The sequence below is a fragment of the Pithys albifrons genome, chromosome 2, assembly GCF_047495875.1.
Source record: "Pithys albifrons albifrons isolate INPA30051 chromosome 2, PitAlb_v1, whole genome shotgun sequence".
Lineage (NCBI taxonomy): Eukaryota > Metazoa > Chordata > Aves > Passeriformes > Thamnophilidae > Pithys > Pithys albifrons.
In genome coordinates this window covers 93408278-93431157 of record NC_092459.1, presented here as the reverse complement: position 1 = coordinate 93431157, position 22880 = coordinate 93408278, and the positions used below count along the sequence as shown (strand labels likewise).

General features: G+C 41.1%; 1 protein-coding gene across 7 annotated transcripts in view; it reads right to left on the bottom strand.

Annotated features, from left to right (window-relative positions):
* TRERF1 (transcriptional regulating factor 1) overlaps positions 1–22880 on the bottom strand; it is a 103284-nt gene that overhangs the window by 47826 nt on the left and 32578 nt on the right. Inside the window, exon 3 of one of the 7 annotated variants that reach the window (XM_071577735.1) lies at positions 18317–18372. The exons of the other annotated variants lie outside the window; for them this stretch is intronic. The gene's annotated coding sequence lies outside the window, so the exon portion shown is untranslated. The remainder of the gene's footprint in view (positions 1–18316; positions 18373–22880) is intronic. 7 annotated transcript variants of the gene reach the window in all.

The following is a 22880-nucleotide window of genomic DNA, read 5'->3' as shown; positions in this document are numbered from 1 at the left end:
AACCAAGAGGTGACCACTGGAGACAGAAAACCATCTTTTCTGCTCAGAAAGGTGGCATTTGGTGATTTTGAATAAAGTGAAGAGGAGCCCTAAGAGGCCACACTGGGGTCTGCCCAGGCAGCCCCTTTTGCACTGCCTGCAGACACAGCAGCACAGGAGGTGGAAGGAGGTGTGCAGAAACCAAGTGATTTCTCTCACATGTGCATTCTGTACACACAAGCAGGAAACATGCAATTTAAGTTCCACAAAAAAAGGCTGGGATGTCTCCCTGAAACCAGGGCAGGTTCACCAAGGACTGACCTTGCATGTTCAAGCAGCAAACCCCTCAAATTGTCAACCACACTTGGTTTGGTGCCAGGGCTGATGTGGAGCCCCTTGCAGACCTCACTACTCAGATGTCAACAGCCCAGGCTGGAGTTTCACCACCCGCATCCTTCTCCACCCAGTCTACAGTTTACAGCCATAAACAACCAACGTCAGTAATAAACAGCAGACCTGCGTGTTCACTCAGAGGGCTCACACAGGCAGACCACACTGCTTCTCCCCCAGTTTCCCTATGAAGATGGCCTCACACAGACTAAGCTTCCACCAGCCTTGTCCAAGTTATTATGCTTTTATTCAAAATAACATCATAGGGAAAAACTCCTACAGCCATTTTTCATTTCATTTTTAAAATGGAAACAAAATAATTTCTGTCTGGTTTAACAGCAATTTTCCAGATCGTGCCAGATACAGAATTTTCCATCTTTTCAAATTCACGAGGTTGCATCAAACACTTGCATGCTCTCTCAATGCTATTCCTCTCTCTGGTTTGCCGGTTCACTTTGGAAAGAAACACCTACATTTTGGGCTTCCACTCGGCAGAATGCTTTGAAGGAGTTTCTAATATCACAGAAGATGCCTATCCACAGCTGTTAGCAGCACAGGAGGGAGCTGCCTGTGTACAGATGCTCCTATGCCAGCGAGCACTTCACTGAAAGGACTAAGTGATGCGTGTTACTTTCTGTAACCCATTTGAATCTGGGTAGTTTCAATTTGTATTGTGCTCTAAGCGGGGAGAAGATGCTGGAGATGATCTTGCATCTCTATCATTCATAAAGGCCTACTGCATTTACAAGAGCAACAAATGCAGATACATATCATTAAGATGTAAGCATTCCTTCAAGCCTGTTAAAAACACTTTGCACTGGGCAAACTATTTAAACAAGACTTCTGACCGGTGCCTTCATTGTCACCCTCCAAAGATGTCCTAACTAGTAACTGTAGGTACAATTATGCAACTGATACCACCAACAACTTGGATGCCTCATGTCTCCAGGATTCCTGTACAGGAGGAAAAAAATAAAAAAGAAAAAAAGAAGAAAAGAATGTGTCTGGAGCAATGAAATTCCCATTCCTGCTGAGAAAGAAAAGACTCATCTCTACAGACTGCAAGAACAGGTTAGGCACCTAAGGAAATCAGATGATCCTGTCAAAAGCTTAAACTTAGGACAACTTAGAACATCCTGTTATTGATACTTCTGTCTTTTGATATAAATTACAACAACAGCACGTTCAGTTAAACCTTTTTTTACAGCTACCCAGGACCAGACATCATTTGGTTGTAGATAGGCTATAGCATGTTGTTAAAGACAAGGCTGCAGAAAGCAGGCTGTGATAAGACAGGTGCAAATGGTACACAACACAGAGGACAGAAAACTTTCTGCAAGGCAAATATCAAAGATCCAGTATTTTCCCACTGTTATGCCAGAGAACTATAAGAACCTCTGGAATAGTATCCAACACTACAACACATCAAACATCCCCCCGCAAACAGCTGAACTCCCCTCCCAAACACATAGAGCTGCCCACTCACACCAAACCACCAGAACCATCTAAATCAAAACACCATGGGACGTACCAAAGTGCTGTGTGTGCTATTAGACCACCGTGGTAGTAAAAGCTGAATGGCACACAGCAAATGCCTGAGGTGTGCCACATACAAGCCACCAAACAGCCAGCCCTTCCCACTGGACAGCACCGTGAGGATGAAATTTTATGAGGCTCTCAGCAGCCCTTAAAGCTGATGTCGTGCATCTGACAAAAAAAATCCCAATGCGCAGTACCACTCCCACAAAAATGGATAGAACTCGTTCTTATGTAAGTATGTATATTATTTAACACTCAAAAACAACAGTTGCATCACAACTAGGCAGAACCAGAAGTGTTGAAGAGCTGAGGGGGGGGAAAATAATTTCTACTCTATTGCATCTATCCATTTTGTTTGTTTGCCTCAGGGCAAGTCAAGGGCCCTCAACACACTCCAGAACAAGGACCACTATCTGTTTTGTTTCTCTTCCTTTGTTGTGGCACAAGGTGACTGATGCAAATAGGCGCAAGTATAATTCACACACTATTTGCATCTACTAACTGTCATCTCCTAGGAAATTATCTTCTGGACCTGGGAAAAAAGCGATTACAAAACATCTTAAAGGTGAGATAAACAAAGGTACACCATCATCTTCAGGCAAACAATTGCTTCTGCTTTTGCGGTCATCTGAATAAGTTTTGCTCTTCCTTAGATTAAACAAACACAAGCCACCAGGATGCATGCGTTGCTTCTGAGGTAGATGTGAAAGAGAAGGCCTAGGTGACAAAAATAACTTTCAAATAGATGTTAGTATATTCACATTGCAAAGAACATAAAAGGAGGCAGGAAGCAGGGGAGGGAAGTGTCTCTCTCATATCATATTTAAGTGACAGTAGCAGTGACTTTTTTTCACTAAACTGCTCACGGATATGGGACCATTGCATAATCTTCAATAATGTTGTAAATTCTATTCACATTTTTTCCGAACATTACAGGAATTCACAGAATTTAAAGCAAAAATCATAATTTTTTCCCCCCCAACTTATCACTTAAAAGAAACAGATGCAAAACAGAGCAAGTTTTCCTGTAAAAACAGCTTCGTCCTACTTTATGAACTAGTTATTCCTAACTGTAACCACCTCCCCTCACACAGAATATTATGTAGTGCTAAGAAGCTCCTCCAGTCTGTACAAACCAGCCACATTTCATATGGTATGAACAGTTGGTTTATGGCAAACAGAAATCCATACACACGCAGCGGAGGGCAACAGCTGCCTCATGGAAGCAGGTATGCCTGTGCATCCCAAGCCTAAACTCAGCTGGGTGAGTAGCATTAGCAAAGAACACTCAAGGGAAGGGGAAAGAGGCACAATTTGGTGTAGAAGTGGGAAAAAAGAGGGCAAAGGAACTGAATGCATACATTTTTGAGATTTTGCCCTGGTAAAATCTTGGAGTAAGAAAAATTTCAGACGACATTTCTGGAGATACAGGGATAAAAATCTCTAGAGATAAAATGTGAAAAGCTATTTAAAATACACAAGTTTAATGGAGAAAGGCATTTTTCATTTCAGAATATTTTTAAAACCACATGGAAAATGTCCTTCAAGAATACCAACCCTCCATGGCATGGACGACAAGCACATATCCAATAAGCAGGTAAGTTAGTGTCAACAGTATCAAGAAAAATGCAAGTAAACTTCAATTTCACTTGAAGATGTAGCTTTCTAAGATACCACAGGAAAAAAAAAGGCATTCCTGCAGTAAAGAGACAGCAGGGGCCTTGCATGGCATACTTCAAGAGCAGCAACAAACAGCCTTCGTTATATCAAAAACCTTGAACATTTTCCAAAACATCCTTGCTCTCTCTTTTTTTTTCCCCTACCTGATGTTTTTTCTAGTTTTTTATTCACATTCCTGACAGTTCTCCACAGTTTCACATCATCATCCTGGAGGACTTTTTAAAAAATAAACCCAGAATTTGCATCAACATACTTTTTAGTCCATGCTGTTTGTCAAACCAGTAACTGCCTTGTCCCAAGCAGTTTCTGCAGCAGATGCAACCTTCTTTCTCCATGCAGATGCATTGCTCAGTTTGTGTTCCTGTAAGGGTCTACTCCAAGAGAAATGAAGATTTCCACTTTAATTTAATTTCCTCTGAAGTGCCCGATATGTCTTTTGCAATCATTTTTTTTACCTGGCCTACAGTGATCTACCATAATTTACTGAAGAAACTTTGAGCCCACCTTTAAGAAATCTGAGAGGCCATTAAATGCACCAACTGTGACAATGTATTTTCTTGATTCGAGTTATGGACAGGAATAAAATGCCTAGAACTGCTTAACTGTTCTGCAGATTTTGGAAGAAAATTCCTTGTATTTTTGCAGAAAGCACACTGCATCTTTTACATGCAAGCAATTTGTAATTTAGAAGTAACACGGACTGGAAAAGTATTTTTGAGTATGTCTGAGTATGCATTTGAACACACAAAGTAAATACCTAGTAAAAGCATGATGCTTCATGATTTCTGAAATGAAATTCACAGTCTTAGACAGTTTCCAGTCAGACCGGCTTACTACACCTCCTCCACAATCTTACCCCCTTACCACCACAGGCTTTCCAAGCTGAGCTCACGGTGCTGTTTGGGTGTACACACACGTGTGCACATCCCTGCACGTCTCTGCAGCATCATTTTCAAAGAGCCTCTGAGAAGGTGTATTCACCTTTTCCTCAGGGAAAGCCATGAACTGGAAAGAATAAGCTCTTGCAGTATTGAGTTATTTAATACTTCAATAATGTAACAGACTAAAAAAAGCAAACATAAACCAAAACTTACACAAAGACCTTTTCCCGTAGTGGTTTTAAGGCAGAACTGAAATTTGTTTACGTCAACGAAGCCCTGTAAATAATCTACATAACTGGGTCAGAAATTGTGTCTTGGGGAGAAGAGTTGTTATCCCTTAACTCTTGAGCTTCAAAGAAACTTTAGGAAATGCTTCCTTCAACAGACCTCAAATCATCCTCAGATATTGCCATCTTAACCTAACCCAAACAGAACAAGCAAAAGGGAATCAAACACCTTCTCACAACCACAGGTGCTGGGAGATCAGTGATGCGAGTTACAAAGGCTCCCCACCACCTGCCTTTGTAGTATTTACTTGGAAAAGATAAACTGGCATTACTGGGTAATCCTAGTTCTAGTCAAAAGCTTGGTAAACTCCACTTTGTAGGCAGGAGAGAACACACATCTGTGTGAAACACCAGGAGAGTCGAGGTCTCTACCTTGACAGCAGAGCTACCATCACTCACGGGGCTGGTGGCAAGATGGAAGAAGATAGATGACAGTTCTTGAGGGTTCCAGTATTTTCCTAAGACATCTAAAACATGCAACATAGATGTCCTGGCTTCAAGTGACATGGATCAAAAGAGAATCTTTTCAGCACAAAGCAGGGGTGGAAAAGCTGAGGAACCTGCTACAAAAACACAACACCCCCCCAAACCCCCCCCCCCCCCGCCTCCGCACTGTCCCCCAATAAACCCAAACCGCAGTTTTTCTTCGGGCAGAAAAATAGTAAGACAGGACAATTTCAAACTATTTCTAGTGACAGTAAGACAGAAAGAATTCTCTACATTCAAAGTGAACTGAGACCTCCATGAAGGTTTAGGCTATAACAAAAGGCAAGGCAAACAAAGGCTGGAGCAACAGTGTCCTGAAGGAGGAAGAGCTTAGACTTGGTAAACATAATCCAAGTATTTCTGAGAAGATACAATTTTCCAAACCTAGTTTCTCCAACAGATACACACTTCCATATTTTTCTCTTTACTGTTTATGAGTACTTTTGGCTTATCAGCATTAAGTATGGATTCAAAGAGACCGGGAATTGCACTTGCAAATGATATTTGACAATGCTGCTAAGAAAATTGAGGTTTATTAGGGAGAGTATGCATGCAGATTAGAAAGCAGCAGAGACAGAAAATACAGGAGAACAAAACAAACATCTTTAAATAAGGGAAAAAAAGGATCAAGGGAGGAATGCCCTCAGCTCTATACTGGGATAGCAGTGTATCATATATTCTTGAATAAACTAAAAGACAGGAAGACAACACCTCTTCTCCCCTCCCCACTAAAAATCCAAACAGCTAAAATCCCACAGATGACAAAACTATTTACAGTTCACCAAAGCCAGAGAAGACCGCAAAGAATTCCAGATGAACCATGCAAGGCCAGGCCAAGGGGCAAATTAAATCCACTGCAGATCAATAAAAAGCAAAGTGCATTTAAATGAAAAATGTGAAGCACTCAAAACTGATTGCTGGGTTTAACAGTTCTGGAGTAACTCAATATTTCAATCAAGTGTTCAGCAAATAAATGAAACACACTGCTAGATATACAAAGATACAACTTAGAAATATTCTTCTTTTTTTCCGTTTTCAAGACGAATGCATTCACGATTATCTAAAGGATAAGACCTACAACAGCCACAGCATAAATCAGAAGTGTGTTCTCCATCAAACTGCTGCGTTCAGCTCTTATCATCTGATCTCTTCTTGAGATAGCAGATGTAGTAAAAGCCTCAGAAAATGGGGACAAGAATAATTTGGGACAAAGATTTCTGTACAGAAAGAGATGTAGAAGCTTCAAGCAACCACACTAACAGGAGACGAATAAACTATCAAGGATATTAAAAAAAAGAATTGTGCAAAGGACGTCAGTGCTCCTATACACTCCTCATGCAGAAGCAAGGGTGTTTCTGAAACAGCAACACACTTAAAGATGCTAAAAGGAAATGTGTGTTTGTTTAGTTGGTTTAGTTCTGTGGCAGTGCTCTGTTGATCTGGTTTTATTTTGTTTATAATCGGTGCTCAATTTGCAAAATATTTTGCCACAAGCTATGACACAGATCTATGAAAGATTTAGAGAAACACTACAGTTTTATATGAAAACAAGGAACTTACTTTAGGTAGGGGAAGGATCAGAAACATCCACCTGTCCTCTGTATCTGTAGGATATAGGATTTTTCATGACACAGGACCAAACTGACAGAAAAGGCTCAGAACTTCCCCTTTAGGCCTTGAACATAACCACCCACCTTAGGACAAGGGACACATTACAGTATTGGATACAGCCCTTGCAAACAGCAGGTAAAGGACACATACAGGTTGCAGAACTGGTCTATAAAGACACTTAATCCTCTGCAGAGTGGGATGTCCACACAGTAAGGCAGAGGGAGCTGGGAACAAGAGAATGTTATGCTTTGCTACGAGGCTTCAGCCCAGAAATGCAGATACAGGTTACTTATGCTCTCTGTTTAGAAGCAACCTTCGCAATGTTTGGAACAAGAAACTGCAATGATTTCTCACCAGAGGACTGACATGCTGTGTTGCATCAGGGCAGTGTCATCACAGTGGTCTCGCACAAACTACATCCTTGGGACACCATCCCAATGCAGCACCCACAGAAGTGCTGACACACAAGGTATTTACAGCAGGAGCGAGGCATGTTTGTCCTCAGTACTACGGTGTACACTCTTCACTAACTTTTTCCTGAGTGTACGAGCCCTGTGTTATGCATGACAGCATGAGATTTTTTTTTTTAATATCTAGAAACCACCACAGAACTAGGTTAGCCTGGCAGGCTTGCAGCACTTCATTTACATATGAGTCAATCCTTCTGCAATACAAACATTAGTGATGCATTCCCCATTGTCCTTCTATTTATACTCATTATTTCACCTGCAGGCATCCCAAGTTAATTAAACAAATCAATCCCATTGAGATAATTGTGTCTCAAGCAAATTAACACAATTAGCCTTTTAAAGGAAATCCAAGCACTACCCGCTATATTTCTTCATATAAATCACGTGTTCGTTCCTCCAGCTCTAAATTTGTGGCTATCTAGGAATGTAAAGTATAATGACACATCAAACTGGCTGATGTGTCACTGTTACAGCCAGCAGCTTCTCTGTTTGCATCATTCACTTCTACTGAAATCAGAGGTGCCTATCAGAAGTAAGTGTTCTTAAAGAAGAAATGAGCAAGGAAGGATCCCACTGGACTGGACACTGGACAGCTGTATCACTTTGAGACAGTTTCTGCTCCAAAACACTGCATTACTCCAACATTTACAACCACAGCGAGATATGCAGTGATCTGGTTAACTGCATATACCACAGGTAAAGGCATTCTTAATTTCTTCTTCTCAGGTCAAGTTTACAGAAACTCCTCTGAAACAAAGCTCAACTTCTACAAATGACATTTGGGTACCCATCCTTTTTCAAAGACCTGTGTCTCCTGCCCTCATGTGTAACAAAGCTGCTTTGGCAGCTGAACAAACACCATCATTCTTGGCCATCTGCTGTGTTTTCAAGGTGTTTTTGTTCCCTCAGACAGCCTCAGAGTAACCCAACACACCTCAGCCTCCCTGGTCACAGCCCACCTTCCATCCAAGACCTCAGCTACTCTGCACCAGTGTAGTCAAGGCAGGGGCTGACATCCTTTAACATCCTGGTAACAAGAGGCCACAACCTTTGGCTGAAAGCTCCAAGATGTCTCCAAGATACTGCAGGAAGACTGAGAAGAGCTACTCTGTCAGAGCCCATGACGAAAAGTGGTAAAAAGCAACGAGCACCCTCCAACCAAAAATGGAAAACTTAAGGAAGAGGCCTATGTGCAAAACCATGACTTTGTTAGGTGCAGCACCTAAACAACCCCACTCTTGCAAGAGCCAGCAGAACATTTACACAGCACATTCATGATGCTCTAAGGGCCTGCAGTTGCCTGGGGTAGTTGCTGCCTGATTTCCCTGAGCAGCAAGGGTTGCTTGAATGCAGAGACTCCATTTCACAGCTCATGAGAAACTGCGGAGCAGAGGCAGGTAAGGGTGTGTATGTGTGTTCAGGAGAGATGGAGAGAAAACAAGATGCTAATGAAGCTGACCAGTAATAGCTGTCTCTCATTCCTCTCCACGGAGGGTGCAGGGAGGGGAGAGCTGCTCCTCTCCGGTGCCTCCCGCTGGCTGCTAAGCAACTGCAGCAGCCCACAGGGGCAGGCGGGCACCCAGCAGTAATTTCTTTTCTCTTGTTGAGGAAATTCAAAAGGATTACGAGTACATTAGCTGCAGTAACTGGTACCAAGTTCCTGAGAGTAATTATGGGGCAGGGAGGAGACAGGGAAGAGAAGTGACAGGAGGAAGAGGAGAAGACAGTGGGGGACCAAGGTCACCCACTGCTGCCTGGGCACTATTGTACTGGTGAAGGAGGGTATGTAGAAGATATTTTCATGGACGACTCCCCACTATTTTTAAAAACCAAAAGTACAGTATTTCTCTATTTTTTTTAGCATACCTGAAGTATTTTCCCCTCTTGTCACATTTTTCATCCACATGGCACTGTAACCAATATATGACATTGGCTTAGCAAATGTGGGTAAGACAGTGCTGTTCCACTCACAGTCCCTCCAAACATGCTTCCATATCGTGTGGGCCAGCGACCTGTACAGTCATCCTCCCATCCCAGGGATCTGCTGATGATCTGCCCTGCAGAGCTCCCAGCCTTGACCTCACTCAGCTGCCCCCACACTGCGATAGCTGAACCCAGCTGCTGATCACACTGAAAAACAGGTTACTGAAATGGGCTGGGTGACAAACTAGCCTTTTCCTTGTGGAAAATTGTTTTTCCACCCTGGATCTTTTCAGTGGCTTGGTTCACTAGACAGCTGCACAATTTAGTTGTCAGCACAGGCAACACCAACCCCTGTAGCCCCCACCGGTGGGCCACGAATCTGAAGTCCCCCAAGGTGTCTGCTTCTCCTGCGCCACCAAAACCCTCCCCATGCTCACACAGAAGACTGCACACAGGAGTGAGTGAAGCAGCTTCTTCTACAAACCTGTAGCAAGAAGTAACTAGGCTGGATGCTTAAAAATTGTGCAGAGGGTACAGTTTACACTTAGCATTGCCAGTGACTGTTCTAAGCGTCTGGAGAAGTTTTGCCAGAGTTCTGATAGGGAACACAGTGTAGGAGTGACCTAGACAAAGTAAGGCTTAAGTGAGTATTACTCAAACTGCACAGACAAGCAAGGGAAGATGTCAGCCCCAGAGTCACACACTGGGCCAAACAGGCATTCGTGTCCCATTCACTGCATTGCCATTGTGAACTGCACACTGCAATTAGCATTTTCATTACCCCCACAAACTACTGGCATAACAAGAAACTAGTTCTTATAAATTAAAAAAAAATACAGTCTTACAAAATATGTTCTCTACAGGGAAGTTATAAGAAGAAAACTTAATTTATGTGGCATGTAAGTCTTCCACTAAACTGATTTTATACAGTACAAAAGTCAGAATGCTTACAGATAAAGATACTTAATTATAAAAGTAACTCAACACCATATCAACTCACAAACAGCACAAACTTCTACATATCATTTATGAGTCAGAGTCAAAATGGATAACAGATATATCAGGAATACAAAAGTACTTTATTACAGAGCAGCCTGGGAAAAGGGATAGATATCTTATCATGAAGTGTATTTAGAAAACCAGTTCTGTGAGACAGGCTCAACAGATAGAGATATCCTGTCATAAAGAATTCATTATTTACAAATATACTACAGAACACTCCATTTGCAATGAAGTGCCATAAATAATTCACATGTAATATGTGTCAGAAGTGAAGGCAGCGGCATTTTCTCTGCCATCCTCATGGAGCTTCTCATACTCAGTGAAACAGAGCTCTGCTGTAACATCACAAATGCAACGAGAGCACTGGATTTTCATTAAAACACAAAACTTCATTCCTCACAAAACGCTTTTCGTCCAGCACAGTCTAGGCAGAGACTTCTACACAAGCATTGCTACTGTGGAAGCAGGGAGTGTAATTCTTTAAGACGTTAAATTGCACATACGAATTTCATTTTGACTCCTGTAAATAACATGGAATTGTCAACGTGGGTGCAGCACTGCCCAGGTGCAGCAGTGTTGCACAGCTCTACCCTGGGACCTGTACTCCAACCCAAAAAGCAAATCCAGAGGCAGGCAAGAAACTCAACTAGTGTGATCCCCATCTCTCTGTGGAACACAGGGCAACACACTGCAAAAAGGGTGCCAGAAGTTTGACATAGTGATGGACACATGTCTCTATTTGAAATTACATTAAGGCAAACTTTATTTTATATAGGTAAACAGTCTACAGGAAAAGAAAGATGAGTCTAGCTGTTACCAATATAAAGCGAATCTGGAAAACTGACCTAACAATGGAGGGTCCCTAGCGAGTTAGCTTTACGTTTTCCATGACCTGTACAAATTCACCTATTTCCCAAAAGATCAAGGAAAAATTGAAAAAAACCCCTTGACCATAAATTCATTTTTCTCTCTATTCCACTTGTACCATTCTTTTCTCCAGCAAGATACTTTCACAGATGCAAAACCTGATTTATCTGTCTCCTTTCACCTTCCTCAAAAAAACAACAAAAAAACTCCCCTCACCTCCCAACTATTGAACAAAAATACTGAAGTCCCTCAGGACTCTCCCTGCTTTAGCAAGAGAAGCCACTCTTCACATGGATGGGTAGGCACAACTTAAATTCTGTTTTCTCCCTTCTGAGTCATGAACTAAAACCCAACAGATTTGCCAGAGAGAAAAGAAACAACAAACCAGAAAACCTCATCAGCCTACAAGAGATGGTACTGGAAATAAGTATGAGCACAAACACCAGACTTGGCTGGTACAACATTGCACAGCATCAGGTGGTCTCTACCCACCTCCCAGAATGCAGAACAGACCACTGCAATCACCTGTCTGACCTTCCACCCAAGGTGTGCCAGGGACCTACATGCACATACATTGCTTCGTATACACATATATACAGCAGCAATAAAAACATGCAGCTCTAATTCATAAGCAAGTGATCAAGAATCCATCACATTCAAAGGGAGTTCTTTTAGCAAGCAATTTATTCTGTTTAATAATTTGGGTGTTACAAGTAGCCCAGATTCATCTGGTTTCAACTTTCAGCTACTCAGTCTCATTACACCTCCTCCTACTAAACTGAAGAGTTTTGTACTTTCTTTCTCTATAGATATTTGCAAAATACAACTCAGCCACTTCACTTGAAGCACGCAAAGCTTTTCATTTAAAAAATGATATAAAAAAAACTAACAGTAAAACAGGCTTTCCAACTGTAATCAATCCCTCAGTTTTCTGCAGGCATGCAGCAATTGGACTCTATTCCAGTCATGATCCTGTGCCATCACACACTGGTAAAACACTGTGCACTCCTAGATGACATGCTTGGCCTCTGCATTCAAAGACCATATCCATTTTTTGAGTAGTGCTGCAATGTATTTTGTTAGCTTTTTACCATCATCCCTGCTCCCTTCCAATGTAAACTGCTCTCCAGAAGGCAGAGAGCCCTTCCCTGAATAATGCAGAGAGTTGGACTGGCCTGTGCTAACATTCATACTACTCAAGCCCACACAAAAAGGAAATTAAGCCCCTGTGTTACAGATGACATATTTGCCATACCCCTGATTTTTGGTGGCATTTTCAAATTTAGAAAGAAACAGCTTTGTTCAGTATAATTATCAGTGATCTCAAAACAAAATTATCTTGGTTCTATCAATTAAAGGCTTTTAGTTACATCTCCCTTCTCTTTCCAAATAATGACACTGCCTCATTACCCATTTATATTCACTACATTGATTCTCTATTTGTTGCACATATGTAGACATACATAAACATGACAGGAGTCCCAACATAAAATGTGTTCCCCTCTAGAAAAGTGCTGAAGAGCAGTGGGTGCGTATTTGATGACCTCACAAGCGACAGTACACAACAGTTCAGCATACAGTTCCATACTGGTCCATTTTAAACACTGGATACAGTATTTTTAATGTCCCCTTCACTTTTCCCCCACAGAAAAACTTCAGGAGTTACAACATATCCTGGCTAAATGAGTGTAGGATTGAGGTTTGTTGGTTTTTTGTTGTTTTTTTTTTTCTTTCTTTCTTTATGTAGTATCTAATAAAGCAACATTAACATTAGGGTTATTAGTTTACTTAATATTATGATGTTCCATTAGACAAGCGATAATGCAATTGTAGGCTGGAAATTAACTATGGAAATATGTTGATATGGTTATATGGAGTCATGAAACTTTTTCAAATGCAGAAACACTGTGTCCACAATATAGTTTAAACAAGTTAACTTATTTTAGCTATGTATGCATCATAAACTTTTGCTTTATGCTGTCTTATCAGATACTTGTTCTTACAAAACAAAAACATTTGTTTTTAAAAATACAATAAGGCATTTAATGACTATTAAAAATGTTCTGGTTGAAGTTAAGTCAGAACAACTTGTCAGAACATAGAGCTGCTTCTGCTTTCAGCTCAAAAAGGAGAATTCCTACCATTATTAAATAACAGTAATATTTAAAGGCAAAAGTACCAATTTAGTTGTACTAGTTTTGCTTTTTTAGAGTAAAAAACTCTATTGTTTAGACAAATGGCACCAGCATTGCAATGGCATGCTGTAAAAACAGCATACATGAAGAGGAGCAGGGGCAGAATAATCTGAGCCCTTCACCCCAGCAGAGCTGAATGTCAGTTGATGTCACAGCCTGTATGAGAAGACTCCCTTTAAAGCAAAGATCTGGATGCCAGACCCGAAGTGCTTAGTCCTGTTTTGCCCACATGGATTTATTTACAAAACAGGAACAAGGAACACCATAATGTCAACGTAAAGGTGTTCTCTTCCTAGGCAAACGTTTAATAGAGCTCTAATGTTTTAAAAAAGGTGAAAAAAGTTTCAGTGCATCTCCCCAGGTTAGCATTGCCTAGGAAAACCTGTGCAGCCATTCGTTGAACTGTAACTCAACAGAATTAATTACCAGCCACAGAGCCTTTCCTGGGACACTTAACTGAGGAGTCAAGAACAGATCTACCACAGCTCATTTAAAAAGGAAATGTTTCACTTGCCAGACCTAACAAAGGATGGGCCAACTTGCCCATCAGAACAACACCCCGGTCATCATGTAGCTGTTCCTAAATAATCAAGCCGAGGACTTACTTCTCTGAATAAGCCGGTTTGAGGGTTTTTTAGTGTTTTGGCCTCCAATACGAAGTTAAAGGGTAGCTATTTCCTCACTTTTGAGCATGCTACTATCCCAAGCAATGAGGAGGTAGAACTTTCACTTCTCACCTGCTCACACAAAGTTCACGCCTCACTGTTACCAACTCAAGTGAAATGCAACAAGAAGCTCCAGCCACCTGAGAGGAGTGTATCGTCTGGGAGCTGGTTTCAAGCAAACCAAACAATTTTCGTAAGCCCACATCAAGCCTGTGGCAGAGGAGAAAACTGGAGCCAGGGAAGGACAGACACTCTAAAGGTGGGGACAACTCAGACAAGACAGCAAATATGAAAAGCATTTGCATCTGAGTGACACAAAGCAGCACAGATACAAGATATACATATACTTTAGGAAGAAATTTTTTACTTTAGGAAGAAATTCTTTGTGAGGGTGGTGGGGCACTGGAACAGGTAGCCCAGAGAAGCTGTGGATGCTCCATCCCTGGAAGTGTTCAAGGCCAGGTTGGATGGGGCTTTGATCAACCTGATCTAGTGGGAGGTGCCTCTGCCCATGGTAGGGGGGCTGGAACAAGATGATCTTTAAGGTCTCTTCCAACCCAAACCATTCTAGGATTTTATGAAAGGACAACCCTACTGTGGGCACACAGGTTAAAATGTCACTAACCGTTATTCTGGCAGGCAATGTGCACTTTTTTTCAGCTTTTGAGTATTATCCAAATAGCAAAGTAGGCTAAAGACTCTCCCTTGCAACTTCAGACTTCTAATATAGGTTCCAGGCACTTGCCTTTTGTGGCTGCTTGTATTTCCTACTTGAGAAAAGGACTACAGCAGTTCCTGGTTTGTCACATCTTCAAACAGCGCGTTTGCGCAGCAGCTTCCTCTGCTCTGCATTACTCTGCACTGGTGAATCCTCTCTTCTCTCTCACCCTGCTCAGAAATGCACTCAGACATCCATAAATTTACAGACACGAGGCAACAAAATGAAGAATTTTAAAACCACATCCATGATGACAGCCCATGGGATTTTTTTCCTCCAAACCTAGATTTCAATCCTCCCTTCTCCATCTGCACTTTCCAGCTCTTTCAAAATAACGAGCAAACGTTTCTCCAGCTTCACAAATCTGGCACATTTCATTTTCCTTGTCATTTAAGAGAGACTATTAATACGAAATAGTTTGTGTGTAAGAACACTGTGCACTTTTGCTAAGCTTTATTCAAAGCATCCTGTGATCTTCCACTGAAAGCATTAATTTGGTTACCTTCACAGCACTTCTGAGGCACATATTATAAATTGTCTCATACAGATCAAAACTCAGAGGCTCACTCAGGCTAAAGCAACTGGCTGTTGGGCTAACCATCAGAAATCCTCACGTTCTGCCTCTCCAAATTAGTTCTGTATTTTGGCATTTCTGGCCAATGCTTGCTCCGGCGCCTCCTGCCCTGCATCCGATGTCAGATGTCATCATCCCTTCCCTTCTCTATTACCATACCTATATTAAGTCTGGCAGAAATTCCAGATATTTTTTCCCTAAAGATTTCCTGAAATTAAGTCATTAAATGATTAAGGAACAAGTTCATCACCTGCTAAGGAAATTACTTATACAAACCAGATTCTCATCACCAGCAACCTGTATGGCTCTATTTCATATGCCCCATCCACACTGGCTCAACATGAAAAGCTGATGTTAAACCCTTCCAAATGAAAAGAATACTCTCAGGGCCTCTTCTTTAAAAATAATTTCCCTGGAGCAAGAAGAGACTGCTAGTAAGTATCACATAAGTCTCAATTTGTTTTAAACAGGAGAAAAAGAACATAGAAGGCTAGTCTCTCCCTTTCAACTATTCTTCAGACACTGTTACACAATTACATATAAGTCTATTTCTTTAATAAGAAGTAAATATACACTTATATGAAGAGCACAAGCAACCAGAAAAGTATTAACTTTAATATTACATCAACATCTCAAAACATTAGGAAATAATATAAAATTTAATCAGTAGTGAAAACCAAAACCATGTATGATAAGAAGGCAACCTAAGCAAATGTGAACTTGTCTTGCATGACAGACAGTCAGGATCTCCTAACTGTATGTGACTCACCAGAGCCTGAAGAGCATTACCTGCTTTGATTGTTGCACCAGGATCCATCCATGTGACATCTGGACACACAGCGGTCCTTCTTGCTTTAATAAAGGTACTTCAGTAATGAAAGAGAATACCTTGTTTGAACCACTGTCAGCTTTGGTTTTGCTGAGCAGTGGCCATTGCTACTTTCACTCAAACCTCACACAGTAAGGAGTCCCACCAGAAACCAATGTCAGAATTCAGATCATCCTACAGACGACCCTGAAGTACCTGCTGAAGTCTAAAAGAAACAGTAGTTTTCACCTCCTTTTGTGTCTCAAGTAGTCAGAGCCACAAATCAAGACTCCACTCTTCAACAGGGTATTCAGAGCATGCCACCTCATTCCTTTCTTTCTGTCAAACCATGTCTAGAAACTGAAGAAGCAAGAACACACCCACATCTGGCTCTGACTCTCAAACCAGAACTGAGGAACAACAGCTGGTCTCTGAGTCTGAGACATGAAGCACACATTTAACAATTGCAGGCACCCCTCGAGGACTCTCCAACAACCACTCTTGGTAGAAATGCTGTTTTCAAGACAGCATGGTCCATCCAAAGATCATAAGAGGAAAAAGTTCCACAGCAAGCTGCACAGGGACACCCCAAGCACATTTTCCATGTTCTTCCATCAGTAAAAGCTTGTGTTGAATATCCTCCTAGCATGGCGTCAAGAAAGCAACTAGTAACTAGTAACTAGTTCGGCTTCACTTACGTGTGAGACTTCATCATGTCCCTTTCTTAAGGCTACAAAAGGAGATAGTATTTTAAGCTGCACGTCAGGAGAAGAAGCGAAGAGAAAAAGGACAGGAGGTAATTTTTTCTTCCAAGTTGTCTATGCAAGAAACGCAGAGGAAGTTTAAGTGGACCCAGTCAGGTCTACTCATTTGCCTGTCTGTTTTTAACAGCACAGACTAGGATAAGGGCCAGAGAGTGCACACTTTTCCTTTGTAAAAGAATCATAGAATTGATTGGGTTGGAAAAGACCTCCGAGATCATCAAGTCCAACCCTTGGGCCAACTCTAGTCCATTTACCAGATCATGGCACTCAGTGCCACGCCCAAGCTCAGTTTAAAAACCTCCAGGGATGGGGAATCCACCACCTCTCTGGGCAGCCCATTCCAGTGCCTGATTACTCTCTCTGGAAAGAATTTTTTTCTGATCTCCAACTTAAATTTCCCCTGGCAGAGCTTGAGCCTGTGCCCCCTTGTCCTATTGCTGAGTGCCTGGGAGAAGAGACCAACCCCCACCTGGCTAGAACTTCCCTTCAGGTAGAGAAAAAGAATGCCATCATTACAATAACACAAGTTTTCAAACTAGCAATGCACAGGATCAAAGTGACACCACTAGAATATATTAGAGGTAAAATTCATCTGACCCTGTAACAGACTTATTCCCTGACCAGCAGGTGACTTTGGTCAAATTACTCAAATCCCCACACCCTTCCCACACTGCCCTAAGGAGATGATTCAAGTCACTTCAGAGTGATGTGCCTAAAATGAGGCTGTGTACAACATTTCTATGGCAGTAAACGTCTTAACCTTTCTAATCTTCAAGAGGTGTGTTCAAATATTACACTCAAAGGCAACTGTTAGAATAAATCATGAAAGTAATATACTGGTAAGCCTCACTATGTGAAAGCAAAAGGCCAATAAAGTACAAAAGCAACAAGCTTTCCTCCTGATAAAATGGAGGAGGAAAAGCAGACCCGACCCTGTTGGCACACTTCGCAGACAAATTCCTTTTAACGATTTATGAACATTTTTCTTCCTCTTTTTTAACAAAATTACTTCAACAGTATAAAAGTTGGCAACATAGCTATCTCGGAAGAAAGTTGCTGTATTCCTTATTAGTAAGCAGTGTACACATACATACAAAACCCCACACCCACAGGAAATTGAGAGCTATTCATTTAGTTTTAGCTGAGTCTCTGTGAGACTGCACCTTTTGACTATTAGTGGATGGTAAACATGCAACTGTCTGGCACTTAATTATATAAAAACTAGACCAAAAAACCCTATCAATATTAAACTTAACCTTCAAAAAAGAACACAAGTGGTATGAATGCAATTGTCTGGAAAAATGCTACTTAGATAAAACAAAACAACTACTCCCCCACATACATGCAATATTTAAAAGAAAGAATCCAAAGCTGTAATTATGTTCACACAAACCTAAACTGCAGAGTACAAGAAGTTCAATGATAAAAAATTCTGTAAGTTATTTGTAATGACACCATGTACCCCACTTCCTCTCACCTTTTTTTTTTTTTGTTTTGCTATTTAAGGGGCCTGATGGGATGCTGTCCATTGATCTGAAAGAAAATATGAAATCAGTTCTTGTCATTTGCATAGAACATGAAATCTGAAGCAATGCTAAGCAAAAACCGAATCAGGTTACTTTCTGGTAAAGTGAATTTTTTGCTAGGTATAGTTTCTCTGCACAGCAGCTGGTTTTACTACAACAGTAACATAATGTTACAAACCCTTAGGAATAAAAAATAAAAAAGAAGAATCCCAAGACATACCCTTGGGAAACCGCATTTGGGAAGGCAACAATCTTGTAATATAGACTGGGGGTCACGGCAGGCACCATCCAGACACTAAATTTCCTGCACAAATCTACAGTGAAGGGAGGAAATGTAACCTCTGGATGGATAAGAAGGTTATTTCATATCAGGCAGGGCAGCGAGAGAGAGTATTATCTAAAAAACAGTAACAACAAGGGCAACATGCATTTTCTTTAGAAAAGAGACTACCACAAGAGCAGCTAAAGATTCAGAAAATACATCTTACATCAAGAGTTGAAATATGGCTTATCAAAGAGGATAATGGTTACCAGTGACTTATGAACAAAATGGCTAAATGTCTCTACCAAAATTGACTCAGAAGAATACAATAGTCAAAACCAGTACCCCAAAAGCTGCTTCTGGCCAGATGAACAAGTTTTGAAGAGTTCAGAATTAATCTCCTCTGCCTGACTGTACACAATTACAGTTGATTGACATGATGTGTGGTATGCTCAGAAACTCATCGGCAGCAAGCTTGCTACATACAATTTCCCCAAGAACCACTTTTTATCTTACCCAGCTGACTAAAATCTCATGCAATGCCTCTGGCATTTATATCTTCCCCACTTCACAGCAGTGCTATCCATTCAGAAATACGGATCTCTGCACTTAGGTTACTCCAACCAGTATGGCTCTTGGAGCACAACCCTTCAGAAGCACAGGCTGCTCTCTACACACCATCAGAATACTAAAAGGTCATTTGTCTTCAAAGTGCTTTATGGCCTCAGTTCTGGGTATTCAAAGCTTTTCCCAGAGCTCCAGGACAGACTGGTATCTACCATTATGCTACTCTACCTAATGTTAATTGGTGCTGGAGATCCAAAATTTTTATGGATAAAAAAGGAACATGAAGTGTTCCAAGTATGGAAATGATAGAACTCAGCACCAAAGTTTCTGATATCCCTATCTTCCTCTCTCCACTTTTTAACTCATAGTAACTTCTATTTAACAAAAACACTATGCACTATATTACATCCATGCACTATATTACATCCCTCCAGGGTTAAACAGAAACAAAAAGGGGACATGTCTCCTTCCGTCATTTATAGGCAGGAGCAGACATCTCTGTAAAGTAACAAGAGAAGTTATGGACTCACTATAGAAATTACCAACTGAGAGTTCATGATCTGCTCTAGTAAAACAGAATGAACAGACACCAGAGGCTCATTTTGGGGACAGAAGTCTATGAATGTATTTCAAAGAATGCATTTTCCACAGTTAAAGCTCATTCCTTGGAGTTTATGATGTCCACAAGTCCAAGCAGCTCCAGCAACTCGCTGAGCATCAGGAGGGCCACCAGAGAGTAAAGGAGAGTCACCGCTGGCTTTGCTCCTTGGGCTGCAGACAGGACCCAGCAGGAGCACTGACAGCTGCCTGTCCCTTAAAGCCCCACCAACCAAGTGGGTGGACTAGGGAGAGCTCTAAGCACCTTTAACAAATCCTCTCCTGGAGCAGGAAGTTACCACTTGCAGCTGGAGGTCACTCAGGAACCGAGAGAGAACAACTTTTGTGGGAGATAAACAAGCTTCTGCTGTTCTCAAGAGTGCTGTCCGGGTACCTTAACTAATATTTTCCTTTAATTTAAATATCTTGGGGGGGACATGTTAAGTTAAATTTAATCTCATATGTGAATTTTGCAATTTTTCACTCATGGGGCTCCCCCCAGTATTATTTTTAGAATTTTTAATTTTATTTTTTTAAAAAACAGCAAGTTACTGGCACATCTCAAGTTGGCAGCCAAGTCTGAGCCTGGAAACCACACAACCTCCACACAGAATGGCCTTTCAGATAAAAAAGCAGAACATTTCTATATCTCTCTTCATCATTAGCAAACTCTTAGCCTTATTGCTAGGACTTCAACATCAGCCTTTTAACTACAATTTAGCTTTTAACTCTATCCAGCACCCTCTCTTTAATTTAGGAAAGGTTTACTATGAAGAGTGGACAGTCAAGAGGGAGATGTAGAGAGGAAGGAAAAGGGGAGGAGAGTAGCCAAGATTCAAAAGACTAGTAGTGGTGCTTGGCACTTTGGTACCAAGAGTCACTCAGATCTGTTTCATAAATTAACAGAAATAAAAAACCAAACAACCAAAAACCCAAAAAGTCCCTACAACCTGTCATGTTCTTGGAGCCAGCGTTTCTTAACAAAAACAGAGAAGGTTCTCCACAACAATGGTAACAATACATGGCAGGACCTTGACAACTGAAGCACAATAATTAATCATTTCAACAGTAAGTATCATCTCCTTTTTACTGAAAGAAGAGCTGACTCAAAGACAACCATGGGAGTTGCCCAAAACCACAACACCAGTCATTAGCAGAGCTGCAGTTGGAAGTTTCTTGGCTGCCAGTGCTATTTTCAAGCACTGAAATCGGCAGCCAGTCCACAGCCGCAGAGCTGGCACCCTGTGTGCTCCCCAGGGAGAGGGTCACCTGCCCCCACAGCTCCAGTCACACCACCAGCATCAGAGCAGGATGAGAGAAGGGAGCGTGGTGGTAGGCTCAGTGATGAGCAGCAGCAGTGATGCCCACATCACCCCACAGACCTGCTCTGGTAGGCACTCATCCCACAGGGGCAGCTGCAATGCCCAGGGTCTGTCCTGACACTCCCCTTGTGCCTGTGTACCCTGCTGAGACCAGAGAACTAAGAGTTGGAAAAATAACCCTAAGGAGAAGTCTAAGCAGGTAGTTCTGAACAGGTTTAGTACCCTGCACTGGCTCACTGAGAGGGATGAAACACAGGCAACATGCAACTCAGAGACTGCAAACCTAAACTACACATTATCTTTGTCCTTTACAAACCCCAAGGGGAACTTCAGATCAGTTCACTTCTCAAGAAGCAACTGAAATAGCTTTTTCAATCTCAGCCCTATGGAATTAATGTGCATTTTACAGTACTGATTTCAGTTTCCCTTAATTGCTTAGTCAAGAGTTCAGAGTTACTTACATCTTACAGAACCAGCCACCTCACAACAAGAATATTCTAAAGCCAAAGGCAGCCTTTTTTTCTAAGGGTAATTTGAAAAGTATTAAATAGGTTAATTTTCCATCTCAATTTTTATAGAAGCAGCACAATTCTTACAACAAGCATATTGGGAAACCCAGTGTGACAGATACGAGGAGAGGGAAGTAAGTATTCCACTTTTACACTAAAAGCAGAACCACAGAAATTCGCTTTTTGTAACATAATTAGGTCTTAATTTATACATAAACTTACATCTAGGCCTCTGTTAAATCAGTTGAATATATTCCCCTGCTTTCTATATTCTGCCCGATACCTGCCTATACCAAGTTCTCCAGACATTCCTTCCAACTCACTTGATCCTTTGAAGCTGACAGTTATCTACACATTCAGGCACTGAAGTAATTTATTCTTTTAGAAGCGTTAAGCATTTACAACTTGTAACATCAGATTGTGCAAATATTCAAATTCTCTGGAAGTAAAAAAAAGGAAAAAGCATTTACCTTGATGCCTACATTTATGTATATATTCTCCCCCTACACACTGTTAGTTAGAGGCTTTTCCTTATGCATGAGATATTTCCCATTTTTCTCCCTGTGCTTTCCAGGTACTTTCCACATATTGCAACATAACAGCTAAATAACACAAGAAAAGAAACTCAAATTACCTCTTATTACTGTATTGAAATTCTCTTTCATGTTTTGTAAGTTTTCCTAAGATGGCTTCTGTGGAGACAATACTATTCATCAGCAATGTCAAAGGAAGTTGTTAAAACTCATCTAGCAGTGATGTAAGAATTTTACACTGACGTGCACTTGCACAAAAAGAAACCACAATGTACTAGTTTAGACAGAAATAATTCCTGGACTTTGCCTCTGATTGGTCTCATCAAAATTGAGTGTTACGGTAAACAAGAACACAAAAACACCCAAAATGAAAAGAAAAACAAAGACACAAACACTTTAACAAGTTACGGTTCTTCTCCATATGTAAAATAGGGGTTTTCTTTGCTAAGACTTGTTCAAACAGAACAACCAGAAAATGTTTGCAAAACAGATTGGTATTATAAAGTCCATTATTAATAACAGAATATACATCAACCCACTGCTTTTCAGATAATCAATATTAATTGGCAGCCTAATTTGGAACTGTTAAGGCACAAGACCCTGGCACTGCAATTCGTCAGGTCTAAGCTAACAGCGGGTGAAAATAGGCCTGGTAACAGTTACTTTCTTGCCATTTCCTTTCAAAAATGACACAATGCTGTTCAGTGATCAAAGTAATTTTTATC